Raw genomic sequence first — 12,315 nt, forward strand, 5'->3', positions numbered from 1 at the left:
CAGGCACGAGTCGGGTCATCTCTATGGTGCGCACGTCCCTTGATTGTCATTGGTTAGTTTAAAGAAATCCTGGGCGTGGCCAGCAGGGGCCTGGGCTTCCGGGAAGAAGGCACTCTCCTGAGCACATGGCGGCCGCCCCAAAAATGGAGGACCCAGGGCAAGATGGAGGGTGCAGTCCTAGCCCCCCCAGGGCGAGCTGAGCCCGGGCTCCAGGGGCCAGTCCGGTTGCTGGGGGTCCAGTAGATCGACCAGTTCCAGTCCAGGCAGGAAGTCCACGTCCTCCGTCTCGTTCCCGGGGCGTCGGCGATCGCCTCCTCCTCCATCTCCTCAGGCGAGGACACGCGCCCCGCCCCGCCGCCGCTGCTGCCGCGTGGGTCCGGTCCGGGGGCGGCGGGCAGGTGGCAGCCTGCGCCGGGCTCCCGCCGTGGGCTGGGGAGTCGGTGCCCGAGGCCGCCAGCAGCGTCAGCCCCCGAGACGACTTGTCCTTTCAGTTCTTCTATAAATTTCCACCTTTGCTATACCATTTTCTGTCCATGGATTCATTCTTCAATTTTGGCAGACAAGGAATCCGGGTTCCAGTCCAAAAATTCGGTATCACTATGGTGTTGGGATAGATCTTACTTCTCCTTTCTGTGCTCAGTATTGGCTAGTGCAAATTGAAATATGTGAGGGCAAAGAAATCCAGTAAGTGAAGGGCCAAGGACTGCGGTGCATGGGAACATGGCATGGCCTGATAAGGAACCTTGATGGCCTTGAAAGTTTAGAAGCAAATAAGATAACCTCTTGTATTGTTTGCTTTGTTTCCTGCTTGTCTCCTCAATCATATTTTAAGAATTTAATGTCCGAAGACTTTGCCTTGCATTTCGTTGAATCCCTTATACTTTGTGGCATTATGTTGCAACCCTGTAACTGGGCAATCATTGGGTCTGGGCTACCTGTCACTACTTGAGCCAATTAAGCAGAGACAGGGTTGAATTATATATGAACATTTATTCCAATAATGCCAACAGTATGGGAGAGCAGCAGGTCATCCTCAAAAATCTGCTCTGCCCCCCACCATAAACTAGCAGTTTATATTGGGTAGAAGGACACAGATTACACAGAGAAGTAGGCAAAAAGGATAAGAATGGGTAGGCAAAATGGGCAGTTTACAGGTATTGTGGGCTGGGGGTTTGCAAAGGCCTGCAGGTATGCAAAGAAATGGGGTGTTCAAAGGGCTGATGCTTCTGGTTTCTATAACAAGGTTGTTAATCTTTCCATGATAATAGGCAGCTCCTGGCTGTGGAGGATAGGCCAAATTTCCAGGTGAGTGCCCACATCCCTTGTGCAACTCCCAGTCAGGTTAGAATGTGCTTTCTTTAATCAGAACAAAGCAATCATGGTGTTAACGTAAAAAAACATACAAACCTGTAAAGAATTTTTGTGAGTTTATTTGAACCAAACTGTTGACAATTGCCAGGAAGCAGAATCTCAATGTATTGGAATAATGCTCTGGAGAATGGCAGTTTTTCACCTTGTTTTATACATTACTAGAGGCCCGATGCATGAAATTCATGCAAGAGTAAGCCTTCCTTCCCATGGCTGCCAGCACTGGCTTCTCTCCGGCACCCAAGACCTGGCTTCATCAGGAAGGATATCTGGTCTAATTAGCATATTATGCTTTTATTAGTATAGATAATCAAAGGAGAAGACATAAGTAGGTTACATGAGAAAGCAAAGCAGGGAAACCTCTGAGACTGGATATGAAGTAAAATGACAGACACATATTTCTTTTACTTAGGTGGGTACAGGATAGTTAACAGTCAACAATTAACATAATAGCAATAACAAGGAATTTGTGGTATCCATCCTGGCACTCAGGGCATTTGGTTGTGCCCTGAGGGGTCTAGAAAAAGGGAAGTTGAAAATTACCCTGACATTTCAATTATATGTTATTGTGGATGTAAAAGGCAATAAGCTCAGTTAAGGTAAAGATTGACCTTTGCCAGGGAAGATACCAGCATAGGACATGACTACCCACCATAACTGCTGTTAGCTAAAGTTTTATTTTTTACTTATTTATTTATTTATTTATTTATTTATTTATTTATTAATCCTCACTCGAGGATATTTTTTCCATTGATTTTTAGAGAGTGGGAGAGGGAGAGACAGAGAGAAACACCAACGTGAGAGAGATACATTGATTGGTTGCCTCCTGGATGCCCCTGACGAGGGCCAGGAGCCTGCAACTGAGGTACATGCCCTTGACCGGAATTGAACCCAGGACCCTTCAGTCCACAAGCCAATGCTATATCCACTGAGCCAAACCTGCTAGTGCTAGTTAAGGTTTTAATTTCAGACCATTCTTTGTGATTACTTTAGGTCTTTGAGTTTGCAAGGCAATCTTCCCTAAGCTTGTCAGGTTAGCATGTGGCCTCTTTTTCATCTACAATGGTTAACAGAGCATGATTAATATTTCTTATAATTATAATTGCTCCCCAATATTCTATTTCTGCCCTTAACTATGATAGGCATTGAGTTAATTAAGTCTTCAATGATTACTTGAATTGGGATTTGTGATGGGCTAGAGGGAGTATAGGGAATGTGAGAGATAGCAGAAGAAATTTGAGAATCATTAGCCTAGTTCTTCTTAGGTTGTTAAAATTAAACAAAAGCATATCTCTGAAAAATATATCGTGGATTGCAGATCAGGAAACCTTTTTCTGTAAAGGAAGAGATAGTAAATATTTTTGGCTTTGTGGGCCATACATGTCTTAGCATGAAAACACACATACACAATATATAAATGAATGGGTATAGTTGAGTTTCAATAAACTTATTTTTAAAAACAGACAGTAGGCTGGATTTGGTACACAGTTTGTTGATTGCTGTTATAGATGGATAGTAATATGCTATGTAGGAGTGTCAGCTCTGCTGTTAGATGTATCTGAATTAGAATCCTGCCTCTTACTTACTAGTTCTGGGTCCATGGATAATTTTCTTAACTACTCTAAGCCTCAATATACTCTTCTCCATAATAGGGATAATAATAAAAGATCCCTAAGAGAGTTGTTGTGACAATTAAAATAGAAAATGCACATAAATCAAAGAGCATAATGCCTGGCATGGAGTAAGTGTCCAATAAATGGTAGTTGCTGCTATCATCATCATCATCATCATCATCATCATCATCATCATCATCATCAAAGCCAATGGGGGAAAATAGGAAAAACTTGTGAGAAGGAAGAAGAATGAGCTTCAGTGTTGTTTTAATGCTACCTATTTTGAAAAATACCCCAATTACATTTTTAGTGTAGTGGAATTGAGCCACCAACTACAACTTAAAAAAGACCATAACAGCCTTCAGGGAAGGGTCTACAATTACTCTTCCCACTCAAAGTACTGATGAAAACCAAATAGGCCACACACACAAAATACTGGATACCATTAAAAAACAGTTTTGGCAATAAAACAGAAAATATTATCTTGTTCAAATTTATTTTGTGTCTATACCTGGAATTCTGGGTAACTTTGTCATGATTGTCCTTCACTAAAAACAAAGTAGAGTGAGAGAAGGTTTAGAAAGGGCATGCTGGAGAGATTAATGGCCTAGATCCACGGTCGGCAAACTGCAGCTCGTGAGCCACATGCGGCTCTTTGGCTCCTTGAGTGTGGATCTTCCACAAAATACCACGTGCGGGTGCGCATACAGTACGATTGAAACTTCGTGGCCCATGCGCAGAAGTCAGTTTTCGGCCTGGGCGAGTCTATTTTGAAGAAGTACTGTTGATATTTGGCTCTGTTGACTAATGAGTTTGCCGACCACTGGCCTAGATGGGTGAACACATGAAGAATCACAAAAAGATTAGGACTTTTCAGCCTGGCACACCAATCTGGAAGGGCATGTAGTATAGTGGTCAAGAACATGGTATTTTCTATCAAATAGACCTAGGTATGAATCCTGGCTCCCTGACTTATTAGCTTGCTACCTTGGACAAATGAACTCTAAGAGTTTACTTGTTTTCACCTGGGAAATGGAAATACAGTGGGGCCTTGACTTACGAGTTTAATTCCTTCTGAGACCGAGCTTGTTAAGGAGCTCGTTAAGGAGCTCGTTAAGGAGCTCGTTAACTCAAATTACTCTATCAACTCAATGCAAAAAATTGGCTGAGAGACAGCTGGTATCTCAAAAAACTCGTTAGTCGGGACACTCAGAAGTCAAGGCCCCACTGTACTAATAGTTTCTTCCTCAGGGAGCTATTCTCAGGATTATGCATGTGGTCCTTGTCCTTGGGATATAGTAAGTACCCAGTGACTGTTATTATGACTTGGAACCTTTAAAATCATATATGAAGTTATCTGCATAAACACGTACTCTTTCATATCCTAGAACAATTGAATGGGGAAGGCAATAACCTTTAAATTATGGATAGGTGAAGCTAAGTAAGGGAAAATCTGATTTAAATGACAGTAAATTTATAGTCTTCATTGTCCCCATGAGGTGTCACAGACTAAAAACAGATTTAATAAAGGATGGATACATGATAGACTCATCATGCCTAATTAAGTGAACATGATATTTGATAGTTGTTGTTTCTCTTATGGTTAATGTAAAAGAGAACACAGCTCTCTTCCCACAAATGTTCCTTGGAGTCAGATTTTTGGACTGAAAATTCCCTGAGGTCGATACTGTGGGGGTTAGTTCTCAAACTTAACTGGCTTATTGCTATCTGAATTAATCAAAATCTTATTTTAATCTTGATTTTCTCATGACAATGGTAGATAAGAACCATCACAAACCGTCAAAGTTCTTGCTGTCTCCTGGCACTGAGCAAACACTGTAAACATTGAACTATTGTTTAAAAAAGAGTCAATAGCTTTGAATGAAGAGCTACAGAAATATGAAGTCTTTGTGATAGCCAGAAACCTTTGTTAGAATTCTGACTCAACAAGCAACAGCCTGCCCAATAAGATAATGAAGACACAGTGTCTTTTTTGATGTATCAAGGAATTTTCTCCAACTCATTACAAACACAAATAAAATTTCAAAGTACTAGAAGGCATTGATTTGTTATGTGCTTCCTTTATAGGCTGCTGTCCAGAACAAGTATTTCAACAAGTGGCTATGTGAATACCAGTTACTAGAGTGGCCGTTTTGTATTGAGTGACTATAAGAGATGCAATTGGGTCAGTTTGGTGGGTCAGGGGCAGGAGGAATTAGTGTTTCCCTCTGCTATCAGAGATCAAATGGCTCTGGCATTAGAAAGATACTGGTTTCAAATCCTAGTCCTGCCACTTACTAGCTGCATAACTTTAGGGCTGGTAAGTTAACTGCTCTTAACCTTCATTTCATCATCTTTTACTGAACTTACTAGTGGCCCGCTGCATGAAATTTGTGCGGGGGGGGCGGGGTTCCTCAACCCAGCCTGCACCCTCTCCAATCAGGGACCCCTTGGGGGATGTCCAACTGCCGGTTTAGGCCCAATTTCTAAACTGGCAGTCGGACATCTCTCTTGCAATCTGGGACCGCTGGCTCCTAACCACTCATCTGCCTGCTGGCCTGATCTCCCTAACTGCTCTCCCCTGCTGGCCTGATTGCCTCTAACCGCCTCTGCATTGGCCCCGCCACCATGGCTTTGTCCGAAAGGACATCCGGAAAGTCATCCGGAAGTTGTTTGGTCTAATTAGCATATTATCCTTTTATTAGTATAGATTGATTTCAGAGAGGGAGGCAGATAGAAACATTAATGATGAGAGAGAATCATTTATTGGCTGCCTCCTGCACTCCCCACACTGGGGATCAAGCCCACAACCCAGGCATGTGCCCTAACCAAGAACTGAATTCCAGTCCCTTCAGTTCTCAGGTGGAGGCTCTACCCACTGAGCAACAACGGCCAGGGCTACACTTTCCCTTTCCACTGGAATGTGTTCTGTATGCTGGAGCTGAAACACTGAAGCTGTCTCACTGGGGCAGAGTGGGGTGCACTGGGTTGGAGCAGGCAGAGCCCCCTGAAAGCTGGAGAGGGGCCTCATTTAACAGCCGCACTGTTTCATGGTTGTGCTGCATCGCAGTTGAACAACCACACAGTTGGGCTGTGCCACAGTCAGCGGGAGTTTACACAACTGAACTGTCTGCACTGATAGCTTCCTCCTCACCACACCCCCAAGCTGGGGGTTCCTCTTAGGGTTGAAGTGACACCGATCACCCTTGGTTGGTAGCCCAATCGGCCACCTTGGAAAGAGAAGTGGGGAATCCTGATTTTATGTGAACCCTCCAATTTCTTAAGTTAGCAATTAATGCAAACTTCAGATGTTTGGGCCAAACCAGAAAGGTGGTCAGGCCTGGTGTCCAGGCCACTGGGAGGCACTGAGCTCAATCCAGCTGTAAAGGGACCCTAGGCATCTGGGAAGGTGAAGGGGTTGGGGGCTTGCTTGGGTAATTCCAACCCCACTTGGTTTTTTTGTTGTTTTTTTCCCATTGATCACAATCTTATATAATAAAAGGCTAATATGCAAATTGTCCCCTTGACTATGAGTTTGACCAGGGGGCGGGGCCGGCCAACCAATGGCAGGTGGCCCCTCCTCCTGCTGGCCCTGCCCCAAATCGCCCCCCCTATCAGGGTTGGGGCCAGCAGGCCTACCACCCTCGGCTCCTCCCCCCAGCTGGCCCTGCCCCCGATCAGCCCCCACCAGGGCTGGCCAGACCCCACCTGTGCACAAATTTGTGCACTAGGCCTCTAGTTTATTATAATCTATTGGCAGCACAAATAGATATTAGATACCAGAACTATGTCTTCCTAGATGTGGACAGTATGTAGCAATTCTAAGGGGAACTGTGTGCACTTAATCATCAGCATGATCTTCCAGTTTTTTTTGTTTTATTAATGAAAATAAACTTTATTACATCAAGTAATAAATACATACAAAGATGCAAACAGTATTAGTCACTTTCTTCTTTTTTGAAATCTTTGTTGTTCAGATTATTATATTTGTTCCTCGTTTTTCCCCCCATAGCTCCCCTCCACCCAGTTCCCACCCCACCCTTTGCCCTTACCTCCCCCTACTGTCCTCATCCATAGGTGTACAATTTTTGTCCAGTCTCTTCTCACACCCCCACACCCCTTCCCCACCGAGAATTGTCAGTCCACTCCCTGTCTATGCCCCTGATTCTATTATATTCACCAGTTTATTCTGTTCATCAGGTTTTTTATTCACTTGATTTTTAGATTCACTTGTTGATAGATATGTATTTGTTGTTCATAATTTTTATCTTTATCTTTTTCTTCTTCCTCCTCTTCTTAAAGAATACCTTTCAGCATTTCATATAATACTGGTTTGGTGGTGATGTACTCCTTTAGCTTTTTCTTATCTGTGAAGCTCTTTATCTGACCTTCAATTCTGAATGATAGATTTGCTGGGTAGACTAATCTTGCTTGTAGGTTCTTGTTATTCATCACTTTGAATATTTCTTGCCACTCCCTTCTGGCCTGCATAGTTTCTGTTGAGAAATCAGCTGACAATCATATGGGTACTCCCTTGTAGGTAACTAGCTGTTTTTCTCTTGCTGCTTTTAAGATTCTCTCCTTGTCTTTTGCTCTTGGCATTTTAATTATGATGTGTCTTGGTGTGATCCTCTTTGGATTCCTTTTGTTTGGGGTTCTCTTTGCTTCTTGGACTTGTAAGTCTATTTCTTTCACCAGGTAGGGAAGTTTTCAGTCATTATTTCTCCAAATAGGTTTTCAATATCTTGCTCTCTCTCTTCTTCTGGCACCCCCATAATTCAGATGGTAGTACACTTGAAGTTGTCCCAGAGGCTCCTTACACTATCTTCATATTTTTGGATTCTTTTTGCTTTTTGCTTTTCTGGTTGGGTGTTTTTTACTTCTTCATACTTCAAATCTTTGACTTGATTCTTGCGATCCTCTAGTCTGCTGTTGGATCTCTGTATATTCTTCATTTCAGTCAGTGTATGCTTAATTTCTAGTTGGTCCTTTTTCATATCCTCGAGGGTCTCACTAGACTTATTGAGGGTCTTACTAAATTTATCTGTGGTTTCTAGAAAATTCTAGAAAAACCTTAAAACCATGGTTTTAAACTCTATATCCAGTAGTTTGCTTTCCTCCATTTCTGTCATTTGTGACCTGTTTCTTTGTCTCTGCATTTTGGCTGCTTTCCTGTGTTGATAGAGTGGTTTTCTGTGCTAGGTGTCCTATAGGGCCCAGTGGCTCAGCCTCCCCAATTACCTGAGGTGGACAGTCTTGGTGCACCCCTTTGTGGGCTGTGTGCACAGTCTTGTTGTAGTTAGGCCTTGATTGTAGTTGGTATCACTGGGAGGAATTGACCTCCAGGCCAATAGGCTGTGAGATTCAGCTGTGTCTATGGTGGGAGAACTTCTGTGCTGGAGACACCCTTTTGGGGCAAGACTTATTTCAGTGGGGCTTTGGTGCTCACTGAGTCTGCCCTGTTAGTGTGTCCCTTATGGATCTGAGGAGTTGTAATCTGGATGGGCCCACTTTGACCACTGGGTACACTGGGTACACTGGCACTTGGATCTCTAAGGAGGTGCTAATTTAGCCTCTGCCTGAGGTTGCCCAGCAGGATCTACGGAGAGATCTGCAGATTCCTCTTCTTTGTTCGGGGTTTGGAGGTGCCCAGATGAGGCCCAGCGGTGAATCAATGCAAGCTGCTGTGGGGCCTTGGGCCTTCTTTTGGATTATTTGAGTCTCTCTGACCCAACTGCAGTTTGTTAGGTAATTTTAGATTGCAAAGGGCCAGGTCATTCATATGCAAAAGCCTCTGTGCACAGCTTGGGTGGGACGGGGTCTCAGGGAATCAACAGGGTGGAGCAAGCAGCTATGGCTGATCCTCAGCCCTGACCTACGAAGTCCCGGGTCTCAGTGGCCCCCAGTAATCGCCACATGCACCTCTGAGAGAAAGCCGCCCTCAAGTTCCGCCTGCTGCCAGGCAGTCCAGTTTCTCCCTGTATGAGTCTGGGTCCCCAGAGACTCACCTGGAACTGGAGTTCAGAGCAGTTAGGAGCTTGTGACTCCCTCCAGATTGGAAAAGACACTGGCGTCCTCAGTTGCCAGCCCTTTCCATGTGTGCCTCTATACCTCTTCACTTTACTTCTGTACCTCTTCTGAGTCTCAGTGTGCTTTTCTCTTTCCTTCTAGTTGTAGAATTTCCACTCAGCCAGCCTTCCTGTGGTTCTGGATGATGTCCATTTTGTCTTTTAGTTGTATTTTTGAAGTGATTTTGTGAGGCCGCAATTTCAGGTGTTTACCTATGCCGCCATCTTGGTTTCTCTCCAGTCACTTTCTTCCACTGATGGGAAGGGCAGAACTGAAATCTACATACATACTTAGGGGAAATTTCAGGGGTCCTTGTGGTGTGAGGTTCCATAAGTTGCTCTTTCTTCTGTATTTATAACTTGTGCTTTTTAAAGATTGACTTCAAAGTACTAATAGTCATGCAAATGTTTAAGCAAAAAAAAAAAAGTTACATTGAGCAGCATTTATACTGTGTTGCAAATGGGCACTGGCTACTAAAGTGCTGTCTCAGGACTTGCTGAAATAAACCCTCAGAGTTGGATCAGCTCAGAAGAGAAACATAAAGAACCATGTGAGTAACAGAAATGTATCCAGAAGAGAAACTCCAGTATCTGGGAGGCCAGTTATGGTTTACTGTGATAGGTAACTGACGTGCATCATGTAAATCAATGTTTTTAAAACACACACACAAAATGCCCTGGATAGTTCCTAACTAATATGTAAACCTAATAACTGCAAAAATCTCTTCTCCATCTCAGCGACGGGAGATTTGGAGCCTGACGAACCACGGGAGGGGCACAGGGAGGAGAAACCAAGCTGTTACCATTTTGAAACCAATTTTCATCTGAAGGGAGGGGAGGGAAGGGGGGTTAAGAGGGCATGAGCTGTCACTTCTTAGAAGAAGATGGAAAGCCTTTGGTGCTGACTCAGAGGCTAAGAACTGGGGCTCCGTTCTCTCAGCCAAGCACTCCCGAACCAGTCCTCTCACGTGGATGATGCCTCGTTTCAGTCTCTCCATCGTGCTCTTGCTGGGTGGGATCTTCAAAGTACCTGGGTGGGATCTCCTTCCCCAGCTCTTTGATGATGGCCAGAAGCTCAGCATATTTGCTCTTAGGCACCTGGTTGTTCCCTGTTCCCTGCGTGTAGCCTAGAGATGGTGGTCCGTAGTCACTGAGCAGCTGGCGGTACTGGGAGGATGTTGCCATGCTGGTGGAAGGCGGGTGGATGCTCTCAGCAGCATTGAGGGAGGCTGCAGACATGTGCGAGGTCAAGTTTGGTTTGTAAGACATCCCCCCCTCGACCACCGAGCTCCTGCGCACATTTTGTTGTTGATAGCTTGGGCTGCGCCAGCAAATATGGCTGTCCCTAACCCTGACACAGCCGCAATATCATGATCTTTCAGTTTCTTGATGTTCTGCTTGTGCCGCTCAATTTCTTTCTGCAGATGTTCAATCTCCTTTTTATGAAGAGTGATCTCTTCCACATGTTTCTTCAAGGCTGCCAGCTGTTCTTTAGTCCGTTCTTGGAAGTATCGTTCCTCTTCAGCCTTCTCTTTTTTTGCAAAGGTCCCACCGGCTTCCCTGATTGTGTCTGCCTAGGAGCTGAAATTAGCTGACCATTGGCAGACAAAGTGCCCGGCTTGCATGGCCCTCACTCCCCACACTTCGAGCTGCAGCTGCACCACCGAAGCGGAGACTGCCATGGTTGTCAGTGCCGCGCAGCTCCGGACCACCCCACTTGGCTTTAAACGCAAACCTGCCTTGGACATACCTTGAAGGTCCTTTTTCCCTCTGTCTGCTCACATTCAAGTGCCAGCAGTGCTGGTCCATTGGTGCCTGGCCTGTCCTCTTCAGATTCAACCTTCAGGACTACTAAGGGAGCCAGTCCAAGGAATGGGAAGTGGCCTCAGTGCCCAAGGCCAAGTTCCAGGAGGCCAGCAGCCCTGTCGAGATCTTGCTGGCAGCACTGGTCCATTGGTGCCTGTCCTGTCCTCTTCAGATTGACCCTGCAGGACTACTAAGGAAGCCAGTCCCCAGTTCCTCCCCGCTCCCGATGCTGTGTGTGCAACCTCCTCCTGTTCGGTTGTGACCCGTTATGGCGTCCCAACCTAATTAGCATATTTCTCTATAATATATATATATATATATATATATATATATATATATATAATCACCACCTGAGCATTAAGAAGAGATGTTTTTTATGCATAGGAAAACTGAACTTCTTTTTTTTTAATATATTTTATTGATTTTTTACAGAGAGGAAGGGAGAGGGATAGAGAGTTAGAAACATCAATGAGAGAGAAACATTGATCAGCTGCCTCCTGCACACCCCCTACTGGGGATGTGCCCGCAACCAAGGTACATGCCCTTGACCGGAATTGAACCTGGGACCCTTCAGTCAGCAGGCCGACGCTCTATCCAGTGAGCCAAACCGGTTAGGGCAAAACTGAAATTCTTATGGTCTTCCACAATGAAGGGTTACTATGAAGCAAATGGAATTGGTGAAATATAGTCACAACTGGCTGATTGCTGAACTGGATAGATAAAAGGACCAGAGCCACGTTATGTGTGCACTGGAAGGAACTGATCAGAAAACAGGTTCAAATAGACGCAAGACTCTAAGCTTATATAAAGAAGTAATATCAATAATTTAGTGCATTAATATTCAAAGTTATAGCCATTATCAATGAAGGGGAAATGTGGTCTGAGTACCAGGAGAGTTCTACTGACTCTACTAAGTGGTGTACCGTTCTTCAGGCATTTTTGTTTGTAAAATGTGAGCAGTAACCCTTGTATGAAGGTGACATTGAAGACTTATGACATTATAGTCCCTTGAAGGTTTTCCCAGTCTCTTGGCTAAATGAGGCCTGAAGCTTCAAAGAGAGGCAGTGAAAGATGGTCACCAACGTAGAAGGATATACAGATGCGGCACAAGCTCCCAGAGCTTTCCCAAGGGCATGATATGTTAGATTTTGCCAAGATGCTGATATATCTTAAATTCTCTATTTTGTTTCAGAGATGACTATTGTGGTCATAGGCAAGATGGTGCTGAGTGGAGAAGATCTTCCAGAATCTAGAAAAGGGTGATATTTGTTTTACCATCATGGGTAGAGTTTAGGGCAGTGACAGTATTTTTCTTATGTGTTGCCATCTGGACAGAATGGAGATGATGAGAGTTAGGCCAGTTGTATACACCCCTCTCTCTCCAAAGGTTCTTCACATGGGCTTATGTCTACATATCTTCATCCATGACAGTGTATTCTGATGGTTTGACTAAACTATGT

At 44.4% G+C, this 12,315-nt stretch overlaps 1 long non-coding RNA gene and 2 pseudogenes across 1 annotated transcript in view; all 3 read right to left on the reverse strand.

Moving 5' to 3' along the window:
• The window catches only part of LOC132224361 (uncharacterized), a 1,115,498-nt gene that overhangs the window by 662,115 nt on the left and 441,068 nt on the right, over window positions 1-12,315 (reverse strand). The gene's annotated exons all lie outside the window — the stretch shown is intronic.
• LOC132224567 (cyclin-dependent kinase 2-associated protein 1-like) lies at window positions 9,784-10,318 on the reverse strand (annotated as a pseudogene).
• On the reverse strand, window positions 10,405-10,731 carry LOC132224568 (ATPase inhibitor, mitochondrial-like; annotated as a pseudogene).

The sequence above is a fragment of the Myotis daubentonii genome, chromosome X, assembly GCF_963259705.1.
Source record: "Myotis daubentonii chromosome X, mMyoDau2.1, whole genome shotgun sequence".
In the NCBI taxonomy this organism is placed as follows: domain Eukaryota; kingdom Metazoa; phylum Chordata; class Mammalia; order Chiroptera; family Vespertilionidae; genus Myotis; species Myotis daubentonii.